An 18,800-nucleotide genomic window follows, 5' to 3' on the forward strand; every position below is an offset into this window, starting at 1 on the left:
TTTTATTTTTATTTGAGGTTTTATGTTGAATGTTCTGTATCTTCTTCACTACGAGTTAATTTGTATATTTTATTATCAGTGTTTTGGAAATACCTGGGACTGAACAGAAACGGGCAGTTACATTTAATTTGGGTAGGTTTCCCCCCTTGGCTATTCTGAGCGTATTCATCTGTATGTTTTAATGGGTAAGTATTTGCATTCAACGGTTGTTGCCCGAGGCTGTGCTGGGGTCGCCCCCAAGTCACCATGGTTCGCTCCCCTGACCGGGAAAACCGCGGCTTCGGAACCGGGACCAGGTTTATCACCCCTGCGTCGGCCAAAGCCAGGGGTGTGCCGTTGGGCGCACAGAGCGCAGCGCCCCCGGCGGCCCGTGCCCCGGCCGCGTGCGGGAGGTGTCGGCCCGGGAGGGGGGCCAAGGCCCAGGCCTGCCCCGGGGTCGGCATCGTGTTGTTGAGGGAGAGTGCGCCTCAGCGGGGAGTCTCCTTTCCGTGCCATTTTGTTTGCATTTTCCCGTATTCTGGTCTCCTTTCTGCTCATCGCTGGCAATACTGAGCTCAGGCCTACATGTCAGCTTGAAGGGAGGCCACCCCAGGTACTCCCCACGAACTCCTGCCTGTGTGCAGGTCTTTGCTGGGTGTCCTGGGAGGGGCTCTGCCCCACCAAGCGCGGGCACCACCGCAGGGCGCGGCGCCGGGGCGCCCGCTGCAGGGAGCTCCGGGGGGTGGGGGGCTCGGGTGACTTAGCGTTTAGGAGAGACCGCTGACGCCGGCACGGGCGAGGCAGGGATTCGGGGCCCAGGGCGGGCACCTCGGAGAAGCTCACCGACGGGCTGGTCTCTTACAGCCAAGCTCCCCACTCCCCGCCAGAAAAAGGAAAAAATTGACAACAGTCAGCTGCTTCACACCCATCTGCTCCAGGTCGGAGGCTGTCAGCACAGCGAGGGAGCCTGTGTTTGAAAGAGCAGCCGCACGGCGGGTCCGCGCCGTCCATTCCAGGGTGAAGCGGCGCCCCGCCCCGAGCAGCGTGTCGGGCTCTGGGCCTCCGGAGGCTGCGCCCGCCCTGCAGCGGGACCGGTGGGGAGGCCCGGAGACGGCCGTGGGGACCCACGGGCGCCGGGCAGGGCTCTGCGTCTCTGCCTCCAGAAGGCTCTGCGGGCGAGCTGTGAAGCCCAGGCACTGTGTGGCTTCGCTCCATGTCTGTGGAGTGGGGACCGCATGCTGCTTTGTCTCACTGGCTGTTAGCAAGGCGTGGCGAGGAGCATGACGCCCGCGTTCCGGACAGACCTCTGCGCCGGCCTTGTGAGGTTTGCTTGCACAGGCTGCGAGTGCCCCCTCTGCAGCGACACGCACCCTCCACTGGCCGCGGGGTGACTGGGGCCGTGTGGCCCACGTGCGGCCCTTCCCTCCCCTGGGCTGTGTGGGGACCGGCCCCTTCCGCGCTCCCCTCTGCACGGCCCACCTGTGACGTCGGCGGGCACAGCTCCTGGCGCCTCCACCTCACCGAGAGCAGAGGCCGCGTGGCCCGCCCCGCCGCGCCTCCCGGTCTCGCCACCCCCCGTGGCCTCGGGGCCTGAGCCTCACAGTGCCGCCGCAGCAGGCCTTCCACGCTGGGTGCCACCCTCCTCACCACCGCTGCCCCGGCCCTGCCCTTCCTCGCCCACATCTCCCCGGTGGCCCTGGCGTCTGACGGATCTCCTATCTCGACCACAAATCTCACTCGGATAGTTGTCTCCGCCCCCAGCCCCACCAGAACGAGAGTGGGGTTCAGGTGGGACTCTGTCCAGCAGACGGCTGTGCGCCCAGCACCCAGAACACCGCCCAGCCTGCAGGAGGGGCCCCTGCCGCTCAGTCCCAGGATGGGTCAGAGGGCAGGCTCTCTGACTGAGAAGGACGAGCTCGCGGGTTCTGCGCCGTCGGCAGGTGAGCTGCCCTGCTCACGGCGGTGCCCGCCCGCCTGCCCACCCGCCCACATGACCCGCAGTGTCTGGGAACTCAGCAGCGAGAGAAATGCACAAAGTGCTCCGGACACTTCCCAGGAGTCGAGCTGACGGGCAGCAGCAGGCCCGCGGGGAGGTGCTCCGGGGGCAAGTGGCCCAGGGCGCAGCTGTCCCCGTGCCGGTGTTCAGGGCGGGGGGGGGCGTCAGGCAAGGGGACGGTGGAGGGGAAGACACGTGCCGCGTAAACATGGTGAGAAACGTGTGCCCTACGTTTTTTATTTTACATTTATAGTCTACGTTCCCGTGAGTCAGGCAAACAACAAGTATCCTGCTCTTCTGAAAGGTCACAGCGGGGAGGCCTCGGCTGTCTGGGTCGGTGGCTTCGGTGGCTCCTGCAGTCCCACCGACCGATGGGCTGTGTGCCCACGTTTGAGCACCTCCCCCCGCTTCCCCCAACATCATCACCACACTCAGAACTTGCTCCCCCCGACCCGGTGACCTGGGGTCCCCAGCCCTCCCTGGGGTTCACGGGCTCCCCAGGAGGACCCAGAAGAGGTATGCTCAGGGCAGTGGCCGCTGCAGTGGGAGGGGGCTGGTCAGCGAGGGGCATGGAGCCCGGAGCGAACCTGGCCTGCCCGCCTGCCAGGCCTGCGGCCCCTCAGACAGCAGCTTTGCGGGGCCCGTGCGCTGGCCACAAGACCCAGACGGGCCCCCTGCCGGCGCTGCCAGGTTTTCCTGTCCCCAAGGCTTTAGACGGTGGCTCCTGGAGGGAGGCTCCTGGCCTGCGGGGCGTGTGGGGCCGGTGGGCAGCGAGGGGCGGGCAGGTGCGCCTGGGCCCCAGCGAGGGCAGGAGCCCTGCCCCGCGGGGAAACGGGGAGCGAGTCTGCGCGAGGTGGAAGTCCCCACCTGCCACTGGGGCGGGGGCTGTGGGGAGCCAGCAGGGCCCGCGCGCGTCTGCGTCTAAACAGGACCCAGATCCAGGAGACCTGCCGCCGGGAAGCAACTCCCACGGCGCCTTCGTTGCTGGCCGACCCTGGGCCGGCCTGACCCCGCGGCGGTCTCTTAACGCTGCCGTGACGACGGGCACCTGCGGGAAGGGACAGGGCGGCCCCCGGTGTCCCGGGGCCACAGGGTCGGGTCACATCTCCCCACATACCGCCAGATCGCACCCTTGGCACGTGGGCCCGCAGGGTCCGGCCGGGAGACGGGTGAGCGGGGGTGTCCCGGGACGCGTGGGGAGCGGATCTGCGCCCCGAGTGTGGCTGGGAGCCCGGGAGTTACCCGGGTGGCGGGGACTCGGCAACGAAGCTGGGGGGCAGTAAGCTGGGCTCCGCCCCGAGGGGTGCTGTCACCCCGGCTCATCTGCCGAGCGCCGGGGGGACCAGCGGGCCGAGGCTGGGCCGCCCCGGACCCGGAACGCGCGGTGCCCAGCCGGCGGCGCCTCCGGAACTCAGTCCCCGCGACCCGCCGGCCTGGTCCTCGGTGTGGCCAGCAGAGGGCGCTGGGGCTGCGCAGGACTCACATGTACGCGCCTGCACGCGCCCAGGTGCGGGCACAAGCACGCAGTACACGTGCACACGGCGCACACCGCTGCTGCCTGTGCGGACGGGCGCGGCGCACGGGGCCTGCCGCGGGGTCTGCGCTAACGCCGCACAGTGTCACGAAGAGTCGCCGCACCCGAGAGGAGGAGTTGCGGGGGGCGGGGACAGCAGAGGCGCTCTGCGCAGGCGCGGGATCTGCGGACCCGGCAGGGCGGCGGGCGCAGGTGGGGGCGGGGCCCGGGCCCCGCTCTTCGTCCCCGCAAGCCTGGGGGCGCGGAGGGACCTGAGTCCCGGGGCGAGCGCGCCGGGGGCCCCGCGTGGGGAGATGCAGGACGGGGCCCCAGGGCGCGAGGGTCGGCGCGAGCTGTCCAGAAACGGGCCCCGAGGGCGGGGGCGGCCCGGCCTCTAGAAGAGAGGTCGCGTCTGCAGGACCCCGAAGGATCCTGCCCTCAATCTCGGGCTGCGAATCCGGGCGGGCCCACAAGGGGGGCCGGCAGGGCCGCGCGTGTCGAGCACTAGGGACCGGGATGCAGAGGTCCTCGGGCCGCCGGTCCCCTGTGGCCTTTCTGTCCCCACCGGGAGCCCGCGCGCGTTTCCAGGGCGTTTTGCAACCAACTACGGACCGACTGGGTGCCCAAAACGACGAAATGCAGCCTCTGCCACCTCGGGACCAGGATTCTTCGTCCTCAGGGCCCGGCTCCCCCCAGTCCTCCGCCCCTCCCAGTCGAGGCGGCCCCCTTCCCACCCGGAGCCCCCGTCCCGAGGCCCGAGGCCCCAGCAGGACCTCCACTTGCCGGGTGCTGGGCGGAGGCTCGGGGCGACACCTTCCGGCCGCCCGTCAGCTCGCCGCAGCCCTGAAGTTTATCAGGACCCTCTCTTGGTGGCTTTGATTTTGAAATCATTTTTTCCAGCCCCGTGGGCCTCAGTTTCCCTGGTTATAAAACGTGTCTTTGCACCAACCCGTGGGTCAAAGGTGCTTCCGAACCCATCACTCTGTCAGGGGAGGTGCTCGCGCCTGGGCGCAGAGCCACCGGCCGTCCTCTGCAGGAGGCCACACGCCGCGGAGGGCGACGCCGCCTCCAGGTAGCCTGGGTGCCAGGGGAGCAGCGAGTGAGCGCCTAGTGTGCGCCTGCCCCACCCAGCGCACGGCGGTTCGTTGCTCGCCTGGAATTCCCCTTTGACCAGGTGTCCTCATTTGAAGAGGACGCCCGACTTCCAGCTGGAGCCGCAAGAGGGCGAACAAGCACAGGCGCCGCTGGGACCTCGCGGGCCGTTTTGCCCCGTGGGACACGGCTCTGGGTCCTTCAGGTGCCCCTCCCCCCCAGCCGGGGCTGCTCCCGTGTGCGTGCACCTGAGCCGCACGTTGCTCTAGTCCTGCATCCACTCGGGACGACTTTAGGAGGTATCCAGCCGGCCCCGCTCCAGGTGCCAAGCTTCTAGGAGGAGGGGCCGGGGTTCGAGCACACGGAGGGAAGAGAAAGGGCAGCCCAGAGTCCTCTCCAGGGTCTGAGGGGACAGCAGGCTGGAGTTGTGAAGGGCAGCACAGTCGCTGTCCTGGGGCGGCACCTGGTGTGGGCACAGGCAGCCGAGGATACTGGGGAGCCACTGAAGGATTCAAGGCTTGGAGGGGGGCGGGGGTCCAGGATCAGACCCACGTTGGCTGCGTCGCGTTGGCTCCTGCCCTGGGGAAGCAGGCAGGGGAGGCCGGAGGCGAGGCCCGACGGGGACCTCCTGCGGCCTGGGGGGCGTCCAGCTCAGCGCTGACCGGTGAGCAGGCTGAGGCACGGAGGGCTGGGTGACGGGTGAGGCCACCCGGGACTGGGAGCCACTCGGTGACCACACTCAGCAGAGATGCCAGCACCGCCGCCTGGGGCTGTGGGCGGCGGCTGGGTCTCCCAGAAACACCCACGCCGGGCGGGCGCCAGGCTAGGCCAGGCCGCGCAAGACTGTGAGATGCGCTGAATCCTCTTCTGGTAACGCAAGACGCAGCTTCAATTATTCACGTCTCTAGAGAAGCCATCGGGTCCGATTGCATAACCTGCTGTCTCTGCGGCCAGTCTGTGGGCCCACGTCTCCGAGCCGGCGGGCTCCCGGGGGGCCTCCCAGGGCCCGGCCGGGGGGGGGGCCACAGGCTGCGGTCCGCTGCACCGGCCACTGCGGGCGCCCGCGGCCATCCAGGCCCGAGGAACCCGGCGCCCAGTGAGGGGGGCGTTTCCGGCTGATCGTCGCCCGTTAGCCCAAGTGCACCCCAAGCTGTTCAGCTGGATTCCCTCTTCGCCGGGGTGCCCTGTATCTGACCTGGAGGCCAAAGCAGGGCCACAGCTCAGCCACCCAGAGTCCCGGCCTGGGGCCTGGGGCCAGTGCAAGTGGGCAGGGCGGCCTCTCACGCTGCCCAAAGCAGGGCCACACGCTGGCTGCAGGTGACAGCACCGCGCCTGTGTGCAGAGCCGCTCCTTCGGGGGCACGTGTCGCCCCTGGGGGCAGACGCCGCGGTCAGAGGTGGCTCTCTCCGGTGTCCGCGGGGACAAGGCTGTGCCCTCGGGGCTGCCGAGGGGTGCTGGGGCCGTGGAGGGGACAGCGCAGGGGATGGCAAGGCAAGGAGGACAGGGATGGCCACCGGGACCGGGCCAACCTGGGGCACCGGGCAGGAGGGGCCGCCTCACTGCGCAGAGGGGCTGTGAGCCCAGCCTGGGCCGCTGGAGGGAGGGCCCCCACCTGAGCCCGCAGCCCCGCGCCCGCACGCGGCGAGGGCGTCCGGCTGATGGTCTGAGTGAGACCGGCCACCGAGTTGCCGCCACCCCAGCTGGAGGGCCGGGCTGTGGCCACCGTCCCAGGGCCCCGCCCGGCCCCAGACGTTGCGGGAGTGGAAGAGACGCTTGTTGAATGAACAAGGGGCCTGTTAGAGCCGGGGGTGGGGCCGCAGCTACGCAATGGGGGTGGCGACCACGGGATCCTGAGTCAGCAGGCCCTGGCGGGGACTCGCCCTCCGGATTCGGGAAGCAGCGGTCCGGGTTCCGGAGGCGGGTCGGAGCCTGGAGTCCCTGGTTTGTAGGTTTCCGTACAACGTCGCGTCCCTGTCTCTACAAGGTGACGGTCGCCTGCAGGAAAGACTGAGACGTGGCTCCGTGACAGGACCTTACAAACATCTGGGGGCTCTTCTGTTTCAAAAAGACAAAGTGCAGCTCTACCTGCTGTGGCTCAGTGGACGGAGCACCAGCCTGCGAACCAAAGGGTCGCCGGTTCGATTCCCAGTCAGGGCGCAGGCCTGGGTTATGGGCCAAGTCCCCAGTGGGGGGCGGACAAGGGGCAACCACACATGGATGTTTCTCTCCCTCTTTCTCCCTCTTCCTCTGTCTATAAATAAATAAATTACTTTTTTTAAAAGACAAGATGATAAATGCATGGTCCACTGGGGATAAACACAGCTCTGGCTACAAGTGGGTTGATTTTCTTGATCGTTCTTATACTGCTTCCGACGCTTCGCAGACTCTGTGCTTCGTCACTGTGGGCCCTAAAAAGCTGTTTCACACGGAATATTCAGTTCCGTGGTGTTTACGCGGATCCTCGGCCTGGGGAGACGGGGCACCATCCACGCACTACGATGCCCCTCCTGCCGCCAGCCCGGTGAGCACCCGGCACTGGCCCTGGCGAAGGTCCCACGGTGTCCCCCGGAACGCGCTCGGGCCTGGAGGGCGCGCAGGTGAGCACTCGTTTTATGTGCAGAGGTGACTCACCAGCAGCAGCAGACAGTCCCTCACCGCCTCGCAGCTGCTGGCGGAGTGTCCACGCCCCGGCCGGCCGGCTCTCGGAGGCCCCGTCCCCCCAGACGCCCCGCACCCTCCCCGCTTCCCCTCCAGTCTCTGAGAGACACTGGGGTGTCCCCAGCTGGGAATGTCTTTACACCAGCGATGACATTCTGACCTTCGCGGGACCCGTTTCTCAACTGATCTTTCCTCAGGATTCGGGAAAACACATTATTTCCCAAGAGTCGCTGGCGCATCCTGTGCAGGCATTTCACTGGGAACTCAGGGAGCTGGGCCGCGCCCCACCCCAGGGCATGAAGGGGTCTCCCCCCACCCCCGCAAACCCTGCTTGCTCTCACTCAGGGGTGAGTGATCAGCAGGCCCCCAGGGCAGCTGGCTCCCTGCGGGGGCACTTGGGAGGCGCTTCTCCCGGGAGAGGGTCAGCCCGGGCAGCCGCCCCTCCCTCCGGGGCCAGGAGGGCGGGAGGCGCAGCTCAGGTGAGTCAGAGGCAGGCCCAGCGGCCCCAGCTTGTGGGCCTGAGCCGGCTGCTGGCGGTGAGTCAGGGCCGGGCAGCCCCCAGGTGCCCCCAGGCGCAGCAGTTGCTTGTGGGTGCAGGGCCGTGCAGCTCAGCAGGGCCGGGAAGCCAAGGCCTCTGTCCCCACTGGGGCCCCGCCTGCACGCAGGCTCTGGGCCTGAAACCCCACCGTCTGCCAGGTGGACTTAGGGCTGAACAGGCTCCCACGTGAAATGCAAATGTGCTCTCAGCAGAGTCAGCGCAGGCCGACCTGGCCCAGCAGGTTTCCCTGCACCGCCCGCAGCCCGAGGTCAGCTGTGGGGGAGGAGGTCGGAGCGCCCGCCCAGCGCGGCTGCAGGCTGACCCTGCGCCCAAGCCCTTCTGGGGGAGGGGGCGGGGCAGGTGAGGGGGCAGGTGACAGGCTGGGACCTGTGGGACCTTGTTGCACGGCAGTGGGGGGGGTGCCCATGCTGCGAGGGGCAGGGGTTCTAACTGCAAAGTCCGCCAACCGCCAGTAGGTGGACACGGGCCACCTTGTCTCCTGGCTGCTGTTCCCTGAGTCTGGGACCCAGGTCCCAGGTCCCAGGCCTCCGGTGGGGAGGTGGCGGCGGCGGAGGAGACGGGGGCCAGACAGGATCAGAGAAGGACCTGGGAGGGGAGTCGGCACGAGTCCCAAGGGGACCCTGCGCCCAGGAGGACAGACACCGACCCTGCCACGACAGGGATGAACCCCGGGGGTCGGAGCTCACTGGGGGCGGGTACCCCGCGAAGTGCCTGCTGAGGGGGGCCTTCGCGGAGCGTCCCCCGGGGCCACTGAGGGAGGAGACGCCGGACGCGTCGGGCCACGTCCCTGAAGCTCCGGAGGTCCCCCTGGCCCGCTCTCCAACGTGGTGTGTGTACTCACCCTCGTCCTTCAGAAATTCAGGCTCCACCGACCGGCTCCCTCGGTCGGCGCTCTGCCCCAGGGCCAGATGCCTGCGGTCGGTCTTGGTGTTTGCACAGCCGTGGAGCCAGGAACGGTTTGCTCAGCTTTCGTGCAGGGCACAAAACACAACCAAGGCAGGGAAGACACCGGTGCAGACCCCGTGTGGGTCCCCAAGGCCTGAGGCAGCAGGTGGCCCTCAGCGGAAGGTGGGGCCCAGGCCTGGCTGTCAGCACCCAGGGGCCGTTCGGGAGTCGGACGTGGAGGCAGCTTTTCCTGTTAAACTTGACATCAGCAAAGGACGGAAAAAATCTAAGATTTGGGAAACGCGCACACCCAGTGGAGCGAAGCAGAGACGCGTGTTTGCAGACAAACCCTCAACAGCCTTGGGTGGTGTGGGGGGAGCTGACTGACCCACCGGGCAAGCAGGAGGCGGGAACAGCTGGTCACCGGGTCCTACCAGCATTGATTGACCTATGAACCGCGGAGCTGTGCCCAGGACGGGACCCCGAGTGCAGAACCTGCCGGCTGCCCCGGAGCTCAAGGTGTTTCTCCACTTCTCTGGGGAGCCGCGTGGTTGCCAGACCAGGCAGCTCAGAGGGTGGGGGCCAGGCTTGGGGCCCTGGGGGCCGAGCCCCAGTCTGGGCAGGTGCGCAGGGCTGGTTCCCCGGAGGCTGAGGAGAGATTGGCCGGCCCCTCTGCTGGGCTCCCCAACAGCCACCGCCTCCCCGTGTCTTCCGGAACCTCCCCAGCATGTGTCTCTGGGCCCCAATTTCCCCTCTTACGAGGGTACCCGTCCCATAGGGTTAGGGCCCCCCTAGAGGCCTGAGGACCCTGAGAGTCTCCTTCCCCTGACCACCTCCGGGCAGACCTGCCTCCAAACACGGTCACAGCCTGACAGCCTGGGGCTTTGGCCCCCCCCCCGCGTGACGCCATCGGGAGGGCAGAGGCCAGCCCCTCCCGGAGCTCAGGGGCGAGTCTGAGACTTGGCCGTAGAAGGCGGGTGGGGGGCCTCTGAGTCCAGGAAAGGGGAGCCCACGGAGCCAGCCTCGCAGCGCAACCCGGGCCGGCTCCGTGTGGGCGGGAGCCGAACCAACTCCAGTGGAACAATCCACAGAGCGGGCCCTTCTGTTTGCTCAGGAGGCGGTCCCCAGCGACGGTGGCCGCGCACGGGCCCGACGGCAGGAAGCGACCGGGCCCTGCGCTCGGGGACGGGGCTCTGGCTGCGCCGAACGGGTGCAGCGCCCGCGCTGAGGTTTCCAGCTGAGCATCCTGTGTGGTTTCCTCGTGCCTCTGCTGTGGGTCTCTGTTTCCTTGTGCTTCTTTTGGTGATTCTTTTTTTTTTTTTTTTTTAAACCGGGGCAACGCTGGTTAACAAAATCACAGGGGTCTCAGCGCACAGTCCCATCGGCTGCCACACTGCGCTCACCGCCCAGGTCACGTCTCCATCCACCACCGTTTATGCCCCCTTTGCCCTCGGCCACCTCCCCACACGCCTCGGTTTTTCTTTCCCGTTTTTAAGGGACGTTCTGAGACCCCTGGCGGGCGCGGCTCCGTGGACCAAGCGCCGGCCTGTGGACCACGGGGTCGCCGGTTCGATTCCCAGTCAGGGCCCAGGCCTGGGTGGCAGGCCAGGTCCCCAGTGGGGGGCGCACAAGAGGCGACCACACATGGAGGTTTCTCTCTTTCTCCCTCCCTTCCCCTCTCTAAAAATAAATAAATAAATCTCTCAAGAAAAGATATGTTCCTATACCAACAAAAAAGGGAGACCCTTCCCAGTGTAACGTCTTCCGCGGCTGCTCAATATTCCTCCAGGGACCCCGGCGCTGCCCCTGCCGCCAGGTCGCTGACAACGAGCACCTGTCCCTGTCTGGCTCCTGTCTCAGCACGTGAGCCACGGGCCAGACTTCGCCCCCTTGGGCAAGTGCGTCGGGCGGGTAACTTCCTCTTAGTGGACCGGCGGAGTCGGAGGTCACGTGTTTGTTCCCCGGCGTGCTGACTGCCGCTGCCACGTGCTCCCGATTCAAGTGCGTGTGGATGCCGCGGTGTCTAATAAAATTCAAATTAGTTTGAAGGAAACCAAACGGAAAAGAAACCAAAAGGAAAAGAAACAAGGATTCCCCCCCGCCGCCCCCCCGCCGTGAACTGTCCAGAGGACGCAAATGCACAGACTCGAGGGCAGAAGAACGGTCGGGGCAGGGGCGGGGCCGCGGGGTGGTGACGCTGAAGCGGAATCGGACGCTGTGGCCGCCGCCGGCCTCCCGCAGTGGACAAAGAGCCGCGTCGTGGCGCACCTTGAGGGGGTGAATCTCAGTGAATGTGAATTTGCTCTCGATGGTCCAGGGGGGCCCAAGCTTTGGGCGTCTCTGGGCCCCACTGGAAGAAGAAGAGTTGTCTTGGGCCACACCTTAAATGCATTGCGACACGTCATCACAGAAAAAGCTCATCGTGTTTTAAGTAAATGTACAGGTTTTGTGTCGGGCCACGTTCACAGCCGTCCTGGGCCGCGTGCGGCCTGTGGGCTGCCGGTTGGACGCCCCTAAACGTGTTTGGAGTCTCCCCTCCCGCCCTGCCTTGGGGGAGGCCGTGCAGCGCGAGCTCCCGGCTCTCGGGCGGCTTCTGTAGGTCTCACAAGCCCCGCTGTGCACGCAGCGAACATGTCTTACATCCACGGCATGTCTCTGATTGACGATGTGGCCGAATGTCCTTTTATTTTTTTTTAACTTTTTAAAAATCCTCAATCGGGACATGTTTATTGATTTTTTAAGAGAGACAGAAAGGGACGGAGAGAGAGAGACACCGATGTGAGAGAGGAACCCTGACCGGTTGCCTCCCGTACACCCCCCAGTCTGGGGTTGAACCTGAAACCCAGGCGTGGGCCCTGACTGGGGATTGGACCGGTGACCTTTCCGTGTACGGATCGACGCTCCAACCTACTGAGCCGCCCAGCCAGAGCTCAAGCTTCATTTTTCTGTTTGTTGGTCACTTGCATTTTTTATTCTATGGTGAACAAGATCTTTGCAAAATTTGGTTAATGGGGCTCAGGCCGGGGAGGCTGGCAGAGGCTGACTCGGGTCCAGGCGGGTCCCAGGGCCCAACTCGGCGTCCCTGCTGCGGTCCCCGCCGGGCACCCTGCCCCGGGGACCCCTCCCCATCTCATCCCATCAGCCACGTGGAAGCTCCCGCCCACCCGGGCGGACACGTTGTCGGCCCAGGGATTTCCTTGGCCCCTAACCTTGCCGAGGGCCTTCTAGAACGCGCCTGGGCACCTCTGAGCCGTCTGGACATGGACACGCTTTTGAAAAAGAGTCTCAGACTTGCACAGGATTCTAGGTTATTGTGGATTACACCTTTTAGAAATACAAATCATTTCAGTTACCGAGTCTCAGGAAAACGTGTCTCAGCGGGTACCGTGGGTTCTGGAGTGGCCGGGGAGGCCGAGAGGGGCAGCAGGTGTGGCCGACGGGGTGCGGCGAGGGCAAGGAGGGGGTGTCCGCACCGTCCTCGTGGTCGCGGGGGTGCGCGAGGCTTGGCTGGCGACCCCCGTGAGGCAGGAGATAGTCAGGAAGGAGGACACTCCGGAGGTGCCCCAGGAGATAAAGAACATGGATAAAGGGCGGAGACCCCGTCCTACGTCTGGCGGTTTCTGCATCCGGAGAAGCGCTGAATCCCAGCGAATCCGGACTGCCCCTGCGCAGAAGATGCTGCCTGACCCCTGCTTCGTTATGATGAATCAGCACCGTGGGGCCCTCTTCCCCGTAGCCAGTCAAGGAAAGGGAGGCCCACCCTAAGGAATAAAAGTCCTCCACCCCCGAGTTCCGCCCTTTTTGCCCTGCCCCTGCTGCCCCTGCCGCGGCTGCGGCTGTTAGGCTCGTCTCCTTTCCTCTCGGCTCCACTCCGCTCAGAGCTGGCCTGGTCCCGTGTTCTGGGTGGCTTAATAACTCTGCTTTTCCTTGCTTCCTGCTATAAACTGTGTGTGTTCAGTTCGATTTTTTGTCCGCGATCACCAAGAACCTGGTTACCTGTGCCCGCCTGTGACACCTGGACTTCGGGGAGCAAGAGCCCAGGGTTCAGGGAGAGGGCGGCTGTCCTCCTGAGCAGAGGAACTGGGGCCCTGGGGCAGCGTTCCTGGCACCGGGCAGAAGGCGGTCAGAGCTCTGCCGCTCCAGGGTCCGGCCCCGCCCCACCTCCCCGGCCGCCAGCCCTCCCCTGGGGCTGGGCCCCGAGGCTGCTCAGGAAGCCAGACGTGGGCCAGAGTCAGAGGCCTGGCCGCTGCACTGGGAGCCCTTCAGCCTCCATAAAACAGGGTGGGAACTCCGCCTCCAAGCTGCGTGCCGCCCCAGGGACCCGAAGGTCCCCATCCCACCCGGGCCACTCCATGACGGGCCCCGGGTTTCCACAGAGTCCAGCAGGGCCTGGGCCTCCGGATGCGGCCACCCATCGAAACCCTACAGCAGGTCACACCTCGGGAACTGAAGGGTGACTCCTTGGTGTCGGCTGTCTCGCACCACCAGCCGGTGACAGCGCCTTCTGATGGTGTTGCCGCCCCCTCCCCCAGCCCCCCCGGGGACGGACACCCAGCGTTGGGACCAGCCTTTCCGAAACCGAGCTGCCAGCGCGGGTTCCTCTCTGCTCTTTGCAAGGTGTGATTTTGAAAATAGAAACGTCAGTGTGCGCGCTGCCTTGTTGCCGCCAGAACCAATAGGTAGAGACAAGGATGGAATCTTTGTTTTAAAAAAAGATTTTATTTCTTTATTTTTAGGGAGAACGGAAGGGAGAGAGAAAGAGAGGAAGAGAAACATCGACCGGCTGCCTCCCATACAAGCCCCAGCTGGCGATCGAACTTGCAACGTAGGCACGCGCCCCGACCGGGAATCGACCCCGCAGCCTATCTGGGGTACGGGACAACCTCCAACCAACAGAGCCACCAGACCAGGGCGACTCTCCTTTTTCCCAAAAAAGTAAAATCACCCCCCCCACCCCCACCGCGAGTAGTGATAAAAATAACTGAGGGCGAGTGACATCCCCGAGTGGCATTTTCCACCCATCGGCGTGTTTGGCCCATCAGAGGTTTAAGATAAATGCGTTGGATCTTGCCGAGCGGGAGGAAGCAGGGTTTTCCCGCGTTGTTTGGTGAGATTGTAAATGAGATATGTATTCAAATCCAAAATGTGTCTGTCTTTCGTCCTGCAAATTGATTGCAGGGACTTACGCTCAGGCGGGAATCGAAGGTACTTTTGCCTCCCTGGGAAAACCCGGAGCCTGCCCGCAGGGCGGGGCGCGCACAAGGATGCTTCCGCGGAGCCGAGGCCAAGAGGGTAATTTTTAAAAGGGGAGATAATCATGACTCACGGAGGCGAGCTTAGTCTGTGCCCAGGCTGCACCGCACTCAGAAGGTACAGCTCGGGGGACGGCGGAGGGGGAGGCGGGGCCCCAGGCGGCGGTTGCCCGAGGCGACGGTCAGCAGCCCGGGACGGGATTGGCTGAGAAGCTGAGCCTCCAGCGCGCAGGGAATTATGGGTGAGAAGATTTGAACTAAAAGAAGGGCGCCCCGGAGCTCTCCTTCCGGGCTCTGGGCGCAGCCCAGGGTCGGGCTGGCCTGGCAGAGGCGGGCAGGGGGTCCTGCTTTGGGGGTTCTGGGGGGCACGGGCTCTGAGGCGGAGGCCTGCCTTGCTCCCAACGTTGTGTAGCGTTTGTATCTTCTGTCGTTTCAGTTTGCGAACTTACCCTGTAGAGAGAAGATAATTAAAACCTAATCAAAACAAGCACGCAAAATATAACCAGCAACATTGGACGAAAACAACAAACCGACAGCAACGAGAGGGAAGGAGGGAGGGGGTAACGGGGAAGGAAGGGGAGGGTCTAATCAAGGAACGTGTCTGAAGGCGGTGGACGAAGCCGGAGCGGGGAAGGGTTGAGCGGGGGAGGTGTGGGTGGGTGGGGCGGGGGACGCGGTGGCGGGAAAATGGAGACGAATGCATTCGAACAATAAATAAAAATAAAATGTTTAAAAAATATACTACACTTATTTTTAAAGAATAAGAATGACAAACCGACAGGGAATGCCCGGAGAACCCAGGTGTGCACGACTGCGGGCTTCATCGATAGTGTTAAGTGGCTGAAGCTGGAACTAGCGAGTGACGCTTTGAGCCTTAATTGACAGGCCTACGTGGCTAATGCTGGTGGGGAGCTGTGGTTCCAGAAGTGGGGGGCTTTGGAATAAAGGTTCCTTTCCTTTATCCCCGAACCTCTGCCTCGGGGATTTTGCCCGGAGGGCGGGCCCCAGCGCAGTTGGGGAACACGCCCGGGAGGAGACGTCCGGGAACCCAGGGAGCCCGCGGAAGGGAGGGATTCCCCGTGAACCGACTGGTTTATCCCCAAAACAATAACCATCCGAACGCAGCTGGGCACAGTTCATTTGCATTTCTGGGATACAAACCCTCTGCTCTGAGTTTCCTACAGTTGTAGAGTCGCCGCATCTCCAAGACCAGTTTCTGACGTGTGAGCTTCAGGGTGCCCCGCGGTCGCTTCACCCTTTTACAGTGTTTTCTGACGGCTGGGAGCTCACACACTTAGGAAGGCGGATGGACAGCCTATCCGCCTTGGAGGAGGGGGATTTAGAATCAATGGGAGTCCCCGGCTGGTGGGGCTCAGTGGATTGAGCACCAGCCTGCGAACCAAAGGGTCGCTGGTTCAATTCCCAGTCGGGGCACGTGCCTGGGTTGTGGGCAAGGTGCCCAGTAGGGGGCGTGCAAGAGTCAACCACACATTGATGTTTCCTCTTCCTCCCTCCTTCCCCCACTCTCTCTAAAAATAAATAATTTTTTTTTTTAAAGAATCAATGGGAATGTCCATCAACAAGAAACTGGTGTGTCACTGCGGGGCTGTCCCTGCCTGCCACACGGCGCGGTCACGGTAACCCCTGCTTCTCCCCCGGCATGGGGGGCGGGCTCGCCCCAGCCGCGTCTCTGCGGCCCGCGGAGCTCAGGGTGCGCGGGCACCTGTGTCTCCAGGATCCTGGGCCCGCAGCTGGAACTGCAAAAAGCGCGTTTTTTCCTGACAGGCGGGGAGGCCTGAGCTGACCGGCCGCTTCTAGTCAGCGTGGACGTCTGCACAATTTTCCGCACATGGCCCCCGGGTGACAGAGTGCGCCGCACACGCGCTCAACGACCTCGTCAGCGTGCGGGACGGTTCTGACTGCAAAGTGCGTGTGGCCCTGAGAGCTTCACAGAAGGGCCCGCAGCTGGCAGCTCCTTTAACAGACGCGGGGCTTGTGGCCCCTAAATTCAACAGCTGGCGTTGCAAAGAAAAGCCCGTGTTTTCACAACCCCCTGAAAATGCCGGCCCTTCTGACAACTCCGCCTCACGACACTCCCGACCCCCGTGAGTGGCGAGCGCCCCGCAGCCGCAGTTCTGTGACACCAGCTGGGCCGCCCCCGCCTTGGCTCCGCGCTGGCCCCGCCTGCCCGGCCCCGCCCCCCGCCACGGGCTGCCTGTGTCCGGTCCAGGTTGTCTCTGCCCGGCAGCGAACCAGAGGTCCTCACATCCGCTCCCACCAGACAGGCTCCCAGCACCCGCTGACGAGGTCCCGGGTGTGTCCCAGGAGGACCCCACTCGGGGACAACCGGGAACAGATTGAAGAGCAGAGACACCAGTTAGAAACTCGTGCATTTGTGGGTCACGTCCTGGATACAGTTCCTTCCGCCAGCCACTAAGTTGCACGCGAACCGCCCCACACGCAGCCCCCAGCCCGTGTCCACGGAGACTGGGGGCGCAGTCGGGGAGGGGGAGCCACCTCGGCTTAGGGAAGGCGATCAGACCATCATCCCCACTCTGAGACCCCTGTCTGTCCCCACCTGACCCCACCCCCGGGACACTGCCCTCCTACTGACCCACGAAACGGTCTCCTTGCTGCCTGGGGAAACTTGCTGACCGACGGTTCCACGTTGGCCTAACCTGAGCCCATGGTCCCTGCGGAGGGCGGGCCTGGCCCCCGCGTAACGTGCCCCCGGTCTGAGATTGCCCTGTTCCCCCGGGGCCCTTCCCTTGACGCGAGGCAGGCGGGCAGCCCGCCGCGGTCTGCAGGCCGGTGACTCCGCGGCCGCAGACACCGGGAGGCCGTGGTGTGAACCGCAGGCCCGCGAGGAGCCCGGCTCCCGGTGCTGGAGGACAGGCGCGGACTCGCGTGGCTGCGGCCCCTGTGGGCCTGAGCGGGGGCAGGCTGGCCGCTCCTAAAAGCCAGCTGCCTGTCGGGGCACAGGTGTCTGGGCCGGGCCCCACGGCCCAGCGGGGGCTGTCCCCTGTCCCGGTCCTGTCGCGCCGGGCACCCTGCCTGTGGGGCCGGCGGGCCGTCTCCTCTCCGGCTCCCGGGGCCCCGCTGCGGCCTCCCTCCCGCCGGCGAGGCCAGCGGCCCTGCGGGCTGCACTCTGTCTCCCCCAGGAAGCGCGGCGCGGGCGCAGGCCAGGCGGCTGATCCAGGCGCAAGGCTCCTGCTGGCCTCCTCCATGAGCGAGGCCCTGCAGGCACCCCGGATGTGGGCAGGCAGCGTCCCCGGCTCCGCGGGCGGTCCCCTCGGCTGCGCCCTTCTCCCCCCACAGGCGGCACGGGCTCTCCCCTGGCCTCTCGCGCTGCCCTCCGACCTTTCAAAGGCTCTTTCAGTGGCTCCAGCCTGTGGCCTGCTCCCCCTTGGGATGGCCCTGGGGACGCACATCACCTGCTCCAGGTGGAACCACCCAGGAACTCCCTGTCCTCTGGGGACGCCCGAGTCCCGCGTGCAGGCCGCCCAAGCAGCCCATCTCTGCCCTGCAAAGGGCGGGGTCTGCCTGGGACGGGTGGGCTCTGCGGCGGCCCCTCTCCCTCCCGATGCCGCTGCTGCTGATTTGATATTTGTTCAGTCATCACGCCGATTCCCTTCCGTTCTCTGTTCCCATAGTTGAGATCAGAGTTATTTTTTTTTCCCCCTCGTTAAAAAATATTTTTATTTACTGATTTTAAGGCAACCGAGGCTGAGGGGCGGTGGACAGGGATCTGTCATTCCCCTTTTTGGTGCATATTGGTTGAACCTTGCGTGTGCCCTGACCGGGGATTGAACTCACAACCTTGAGGTATCAGGCCGATGCTCCAAGCCCCTCAGCTACCCAGCCAGGACTGGGAGGAGGCTTCTTTTTAATCACTTCCCCGACACGTGCCCCTGGTGCCCAGCCTTCCCCTGGGTTCACATCCCTGTCATTCCTGGGATTCCAGGGCATGTCCCACTGGAGTCCACAGGCTGGAGCTGGGGACCCACGGGACGGGCAGCACATAGCTCGTGACCCTGTCTCCCACGGACATTGGTGGGGGGGGGGTCCTGTTCCAGAGCCTTCAGGCCACGTCCTCAAGAAAACAGACGCTGGACGTCCGCCCCACGCCTCGTCGCCTTGTGCCCTGGCCTGAGCGTGGCGGCGGGGCCTCCGGGGGCGTGGGCTTTGCTCTCACCGGCCGAGAATCCAGGCCTCGGGCTTCCTCCTGTGGAGCGGAGGGCAGGTGGGTGCCGGGGGCAGGTCCGCTCGGGAAGTAGCCGTCTGCCAGCCTGGCGGGGCTGAGGCCTCCCTGCTGGGCCCCGGGTCCAGGAGCCCTGTCGGGACAGGCGCGCCACCCCCGCCGAGGGCACAGGCGAGGCCCCGTGCCTGGGCCGGCAGCCCAGCATTCCCAGGGCTCTGCTCCCTGCGTGGCCTCAGACGGACCTGCCCCGCTGGCACGGCAGGTATTTCGGCGTCTCCCTTCCAGCTGGGTGTTGCCCCTGTGACTCAGCCTGACCCGCCTGACCCTTCGCTCCCGATGACCCCACAGCACCTGCCCCGTGAGCGGCGAGGCCCCGTGAAATCCACAAGGAGAGGGCGGCGGCCCCGGGCGGCGGGCGGCAGGACACTGGGAGGGCCGGGCTCCCTGCCAGCCAGGTACCGGTGACGTCGCTGGCCCTGCCCAGACAGAAAGATGGCCATTGTTCCGTTTTCCTGAACAGGACAGGAGCCACCGGGCCCCGCAGGCCGGCCAACAATGAGAACGTTGTGATTTCATTTCTCATGAATGTGGGGCATAATCACTGTGATTTTCCAACTTGGGAACTATTTTTACTCTGAAGAGACAAAAAAGGGCCCGATGGAGAC

Source organism: Pteronotus mesoamericanus, unplaced genomic scaffold, assembly GCF_021234165.1.
Source record: "Pteronotus mesoamericanus isolate MK-2021 breed Mesoamerican mustached bat unplaced genomic scaffold, CSHL_Meso_final contig_265, whole genome shotgun sequence".
Lineage (NCBI taxonomy): Eukaryota > Metazoa > Chordata > Mammalia > Chiroptera > Mormoopidae > Pteronotus > Pteronotus mesoamericanus.